Source organism: Phyllobates terribilis, unplaced genomic scaffold, assembly GCF_046119375.1.
Source record: "Phyllobates terribilis strain yellow unplaced genomic scaffold, ASM4611937v1 Scaffold_20__1_contigs__length_20440879, whole genome shotgun sequence".
NCBI lineage: Eukaryota > Metazoa > Chordata > Amphibia > Anura > Dendrobatidae > Phyllobates > Phyllobates terribilis.
This window is the reverse complement of record NW_027362780.1, coordinates 14,581,219-14,588,608: the sequence shown is the minus strand read 5'-3', so window position 1 is coordinate 14,588,608 and position 7,390 is coordinate 14,581,219.

The following is a 7,390-nucleotide window of genomic DNA, read 5'->3' as shown; positions in this document are numbered from 1 at the left end:
ATGTTGTTTTATCCTATGCTTTATTATATTGTATTTATGTTGTTTATCCTATGCTTTATTAAATTGTATTTATGTTGTTTTAAACTATGCTTTATTAAATAGTTTTTATGTTGTTTTGTCCTATGCTTTATTAAATTGTATTTATGTTATTTTAACCTATGCTTTATTAAATTTTATTTATGTTGTTTTATCCTATGCTTTATTAAATTGTATTTATGTTGTTTTATCCTATGCTTTATTAAATTGTATTTATGTTGCTTTATCCTATGCTTTATTAAATTGTATTTATGTTGTTTTATCCTATGCTTTATTAAATTGTATTTATGTTGTTTTATCCTATGCTTTATAAATTGTATTTATGTTGTTTTAGCCTATGCTTTATTATATTGTATTTACTTTGTTTTATCCTAAGCTTTATTAAATTGTATTCATGTAGTTTTAGCCTATGCTTTATTAAATTGTATTTATGTTGTTTATCCTATGCTTTATTAAATTGTATTTATGTTGTTTATCCTATGTTTCATTAAATTGTATTTATGTTGTTTTATCCTATGCTTTATTAAATTGTATTTATGTTGTTTTGTCCTATGCTTTATTAAATTGTATTTATGTTGTTTTATCCTATGCTTTATTAAGTTGTAATTCTGTGGTTTTATCCTATGCTTTATTAAATTGTATTTATGTTGTTTTAAACTATGCTTTATTAAATTGTATTTATGTTTTTTTGTCTTATGCTTTATTAAATTGTATTTATGTTGTTTTATCCTGTGCTTTATTAAATTGTATTTATGTTGTTTTAACCTATGCTTTATTAAATTGTATTTATGTTGTTTTATCCTATGCTTTATTAAATTGTATTTATGTTGTTTTAACCTATGCTTTATTAAATTGTATTCATGTTGTTTTATCTTATGCTTTATTAAATTGAATTTATGTTGTTTTATCCTATGCTTTATTATATTGTATTTACTTTGTTTTATCCTAAGCTTTATTAAATTGTATTTATGTAGTTTTAGCCTATGCTTTATTAAATTGTAATTCTGTGGTTTTATCCTATGCTTTATTAAATTGTATTTATGTTGTTTTAAACTATGCTTTATTAAATAGTTTTTATGTTGTTTTGTCCTATGCTTTATTAAATTGTATTTATGTTATTTTAACCTATGCTTTATTAAATTTTATTGATGTTGTTTTATCCTATGCTTTATTAAATTGTATTTATGTTGTTTTATTCTATGCTTTATTAAATTGTATTTATGTTGTTTTATCCTATGCTTTATAAATTGTATTTATGTTGTTTTAGCCTATGCTCTATTAAATTGTATTTATGTTGTTTTATCCTATGCTTTATTAAATTGTATTTATGTTGTTTTATCCTATGCTTTATTAAGTTGTATTTATGTTGTTTTATCCTAAGCTTTATTAAATTGTATTTATGTCGTTTTATCCTATGCTTTATTAAATTGTATTTATGTTGTTTTATCCTATGCTTTATTAAATTGTATTTATGTTGTTTTATCCTATGCTTTATTAAATTGTATTTATGTTGTTTTATCCTATGCTTTATTAAATTTTATTTATGTTGTTTTATCCTATGCTTTACTAAATTGTATTTATGTTGTTTTAACCTATGCTTTATTAAATTGTATTTATGTTGTTTTAACCTATGCTTTATTAAATTGTATTTATGTTGTTTTATCATATGCTTTATTAAATTGTATTTATGTTGTTTTATCCTATGCTTTATTAAATTGTATTTATGTTGTTTTGTCCTATGCTTTATTAAATTGTATTTATGTTGTTTTAACCTATGCTTTATTAAATTGTATTTATGTTATTTTATCCTATGCTTTATTAAATTGTATTTATGTTGTTTTATCCTATGCTTTATTAAATTGAATTTATGTTGTTTTATCCTATGCTTTATTATATTGTATTTAATTTGTTTTATCCTAAGCTTTATTAAATTGTATTTATGTAGTTTTAGCCTATGCTTTATTAAATTGTATTTATGTTGTTTTTCCTATGCTTTATTAAATTGTATTTATGTTGTTTTAACCTATGCTTTATTAAATTGTATTTATGTTGTTTTAACCTATGCTTTATTAAATTGTATTTATGTTGTTTTATCCTATGCTTTATTAAATTGAATTTATGTTGTTTTATCCTATGCTTTATTAAATTTTATTTATGTTGTTTTATCCTATGCTTTATTAAATTGTATTTATGTTGTTTTATCCTATGCTTTATTAAATTGCATTTATGTTATTTTGACCTATGCTTTACTAAATTGTATTTATGTTGTTGTATCCTTTGCTTTATTAAATTTTATTTATGTTGTTTTATACTGTGCTTTATTAAATTGTATTGATGTGGTTTTATCCTATGCTTTATTAAATAGTATTTATGTTGTTTAATCCTATGCTTTATTAAATTGTATTTATGTTGTTTTATTCTATGCTTTATTAAATTGTATTTATGTTGTTTTATCCTATGCTTTATTAAATTGTATTTATGTTGTTTTGTCCTATGCTTTATTAAATTGTATTTATGTTGTTTTAACCTATGCTTTATTAAATTGTATTTATGTTATTTTATCCTATGCTTTATTAAATTGTATTTATGTTGTTTTATCCTATGCTTTATTAAATTGAATTTATGTTGTTTTATCCTATGCTTTATTATATTGTATTTAATTTGTTTTATCCTAAGCTTTATTAAATTGTATTTATGTAGTTTTAGCCTATGCTTTATTAAATTGTATTTATGTTGTTTATCCTATGCTTTATTAAATTGTATTTATGTTGTTTTAAACTATGCTTTATTAAATAGTTTTTATGTTGTTTTGTCCTATGCTTTATTAAATTGTATTTATGTTATTTTAACCTATGCTTTATTAAATTTTATTTATGTTGTTTTATCCTATGCTTTATTAAATTGTATTTATGTTGTTTTATCCTATGCTTTATTAAATTGTATTTATGTTGCTTTATCCTATGCTTTATTAAATTGTATTTATGTTGTTTTATCCTATGCTTTATTAAGTTGTAATTCTGTGGTTTTATCCTATGCTTTATTAAATTGTATTTATGTTGTTTTAAACTATGCTTTATTAAATTGTATTTATGTTTTTTTGTCTTATGCTTTATTAAATGGTATTTATGTTGTTTTATCCTGTGCTTTATTAAATTGTATTTATGTTGTTTTAACCTATGCTTCATTAAATTGTATTTATGTTGTTTTATCCTATGCTTTATTAAATTGTATTTATGTTGTTTTAACCTATGCTTTATTAAATTGTATTCATGTTGTTTTATCTTATGCTTTATTAAATTGAATTTATGTTGTTTTATCCTATGCTTTATTATATTGTATTTACTTTGTTTTATCCTAAGCTTTATTAAATTGTATTTATGTAGTTTTAGCCTATGCTTTATTAAATTGTATTTATGTTGTTTATCCAATGCTTTATTAAATTGTATTTATGTTGTTTATCCTATGTTTCATTAAATTGTATTTATGTTGTTTTATCCTATGCTTTATTAAATTGTAATTCTGTGGTTTTATCCTATGCTTTATTAAATTGTATTTATGTTGTTTTAAACTATGCTTTATTAAATAGTTTTTATGTTGTTTTGTCCTATGCTTTATTAAATTGTATTTATGTTATTTTAACCTATGCTTTATTAAATTTTATTGATGTTGTTTTATCCTATGCTTTATTAAATTTTATTTATGTTGTTTTATCCTATGCTTTATTAACTTGTATTTATGTTGTTTTAACCTATGCTTTATTAAATTGTATTTATGTTGTTTTGTCCTATGCTTTATTAAATTGTATTTATGTTGTTTTAACCTATGCTTTATTAAATTGTATTTATGTTGTTTTAACCTATGCTTTATTAAATTGTATTTATGTTGTTTTAACCTATGCTTTATTAAATTGTATTTATGTTGTTTTATCCTATGCTTTATTAAATTGAATTTATGTTGTTTTATCCTATGCTTTATTAAATTTTATTTATGTTGTTTTATCCTATGCTTTATTAAATTGTATTTATGTTGTTTTATCCTATGCTTTATTAAATTGCATTTATGTTATTTTGACCTATGCTTTACTAAATTGTATTTATGTTGTTGTATCCTATGCTTTATTAAATTTTATTTATGTTGTTTTATCCTGTGCTTTATTAAATTGTATTGATGTGGTTTTATCCTATGCTTTATTAAATAGTATTTATGTTGTTTAATCCTATGCTTTATTAAATTGTATTTATGTTGTTTTATTCTATGCTTTATTAAATTGTATTTATGTTGTTTTATCCTATGCTTTATAAATTGTATTTATGTTGTTTTAGCCTATGCTCTATTAAATTGTATTTATGTTGTTTTATCCTATGCTTTATTAAATTGTATTTATGTTGTTTTATCCTATGCTTTATTAAATTGTATTTATGTTGTTTTATCCTAAGCTTTATTAAATTGTATTTATGTTGTTTTATCCTATGCTTTATTAAATTGTATTTATGTTGTTTTAACCTATGCTTTATTAAATTGTATTTATGTTGCTTTAACATATGCTTTATTAAATTGTATTTATGTTTTTTTGTCTTATGCTTTATTAAATTGTATTTATGTTGTTTTATCCTGTGCTTTATTAAATTGTATTTATGTTGTTTTAACCTATGCTTTATTAAATTGTACTTATGTTGTTTTATCCTATGCTTTATTAAATTGTATTTATGTTGTTTTAACCTATGCTTTATTAAATTGTATTCATGTTGTTTTATCTTATGCTTTATTAAATTGTATTTATGTTGTTTTATCCTATGCTTTATTAAATTGAATTTATGTTGTTTTATCCTATGCTTTATTATATTGTATTTACTTTGTTTTATCCTAAGCTTTATTAAATTGTATTTATGTAGTTTTAGCCTATGCTTTATTAAATTGTATTTATGTTGTTTTATCCTATGCTTTATTAAATTGTATTTATGTAGTTTTATCCTATGCTTTATTAAATTGTATTTATGCTGTTTTAACCTATGCTTTATTAAATTGTATTCATGTTGTTTTATTTTATGCTTTATTAAATTGTATTTATGTTGTTTTATCCTATGCTTTATTAAATTGTATTTATGTTGTTTTATCCTATGCTTTATTAAATTGTATTTATGTTGTTTTAACCTATGCTTTATTAAATTGTATTTATGTTGCTTTAACATATGCTTTATTAAATTGTATTTATGTTTTTTTGTCTTATGCTTTATTAAATTGTATTTATGTTGTTTTATCCTGTGCTTTATTAAATTGTATTTATGTTGTTTTAACCTATGCTTTATTAAATTGTACTTATGTTGTTTTATCCTATGCTTTATTAAATTGTATTTATGTTGTTTTAACCTATGCTTTATTAAATTGTATTCATGTTGTTTTATCTTATGCTTTATTAAATTGTATTTATGTTGTTTTATCCTATGCTTTATTAAATTTTATTTATGTTGTTTTATCCTATGCTTTACTAAATTGTATTTATGTTGTTTTATCCTATGCTTTATTAAATTGCATTTATGTTATTTTGACCTATGCTTTACTAAATTGTATTTATGTTGTTGTATCCTATGCTTTATTAAATTTTATTTATGTTGTTTTATACTGTGCTTTATTAAATTGTATTGATGTGGTTTTATCCTTTGCTTTATTAAATAGTATTTATGTTGTTTAATCCTATGCTTTATTAAATTGTATTTATGTTGTTTTATTCTATGCTTTATTAAATTGTATTTATGTTGTTTTAAACTATGCTTTATTAAATAGTTTTTATGTTGTTTTGTCCTATGCTTTATTAAATTGTATTTATGTTATTTTAACCTATGCTTTATTAAATTTTATTGATGTTGTTTTATCCTATGCTTTATTAAATTTTATTTATGTTGTTTTATCCTATGCTTTATTAACTTGTATTTATGTTGTTTTAACCTATGTTTTATTAAATTGTATTTATGTTGTTTTGTCCTATGCTTTATTAAATTGTATTTATGTTGTTTTAACCTATGCTTTATTAAATTGTATTTATGTTGTTTTAACCTATGCTTTATTAAATTGTATTTATGTTGTTTTAACCTATGCTTTATTAAATTGTATTTATGTTGTTTTATCCTATGCTTTATTAAATTGAATTTATGTTGTTTTATCCTATGCTTTATTAAATTTTATTTATGTTGTTTTATCCTATGCTTTATTAAATTGTATTTATGTTGTTTTATCCTATGCTTTATTAAATTGTATTTATGTTGTTTTATCCTATGCTTTATTAAATTGCATTTATGTTATTTTGACCTATGCTTTACTAAATTGTATTTATGTTGTTGTATCCTTTGCTTTATTAAATTTTATTTATGTTGTTTTATACTGTGCTTTATTAAATTGTATTGATGTGGTTTTATCCTATGCTTTATTAAATTGTATTTATGTTGTTTTATCCTATGCTTTATTAAATTGTATTTATGTTGTTTTATCCTAAGCTTTATTAAATTGTATTTATGTTGTTTTATCCTATGCTTTATTAAATTGTATTTATGTTGTTTTAACCTATGCTTTATTAAATTGTATTTATGTTGCTTTAACATATGCTTTATTAAATTGTATTTATGTTTTTTTGTCTTATGCTTTATTAAATTGTATTTATGTTGTTTTATCCTGTGCTTTATTAAATTGTATTTATGTTGTTTTATCCTATGCTTTATTAAATTGTATTTATGTTGTTTTAACCTATGCTTTATTAAATTGTATTCATGTTGTTTTATCTTATGCTTTATTAAATTGTATTTATGTTGTTTTATCCTATGCTTTATTAAATTGTATTTATGTTGTTTTATCCTATGCTTTATTAAATTTTATTTATGTTGTTTTATCCTATGCTTTACTAAATTGTATTTATGTTGTTTTATCCTATGCTTTATTAAATTGCATTTATGTTATTTTGACCTATGCTTTACTAAATTGTATTTATGTTGTTGTATCCTATGCTTTATTAAATTTTATTTATGTTGTTTTATACTGTGCTTTATTAAATTGTATTGATGTGGTTTTATCCTTTGCTTTATTAAATAGTATTTATGTTGTTTAATCCTATGCTTTATTAAATTGTATTTATGTTGTTTTATTCTATGCTTTATTAAATTGTATTTATGTTGTTTTAAACTATGCTTTATTAAATAGTTTTTATGTTGTTTTGTCCTATGCTTTATTAAATTGTATTTATGTTATTTTAACCTATGCTTTATTAAATTTTATTGATGTTGTTTTATCCTATGCTTTATTAAATTTTATTTATGTTGTTTTATCCTATGCTTTATTAACTTGTATTTATGTTGTTTTAACCTATGCT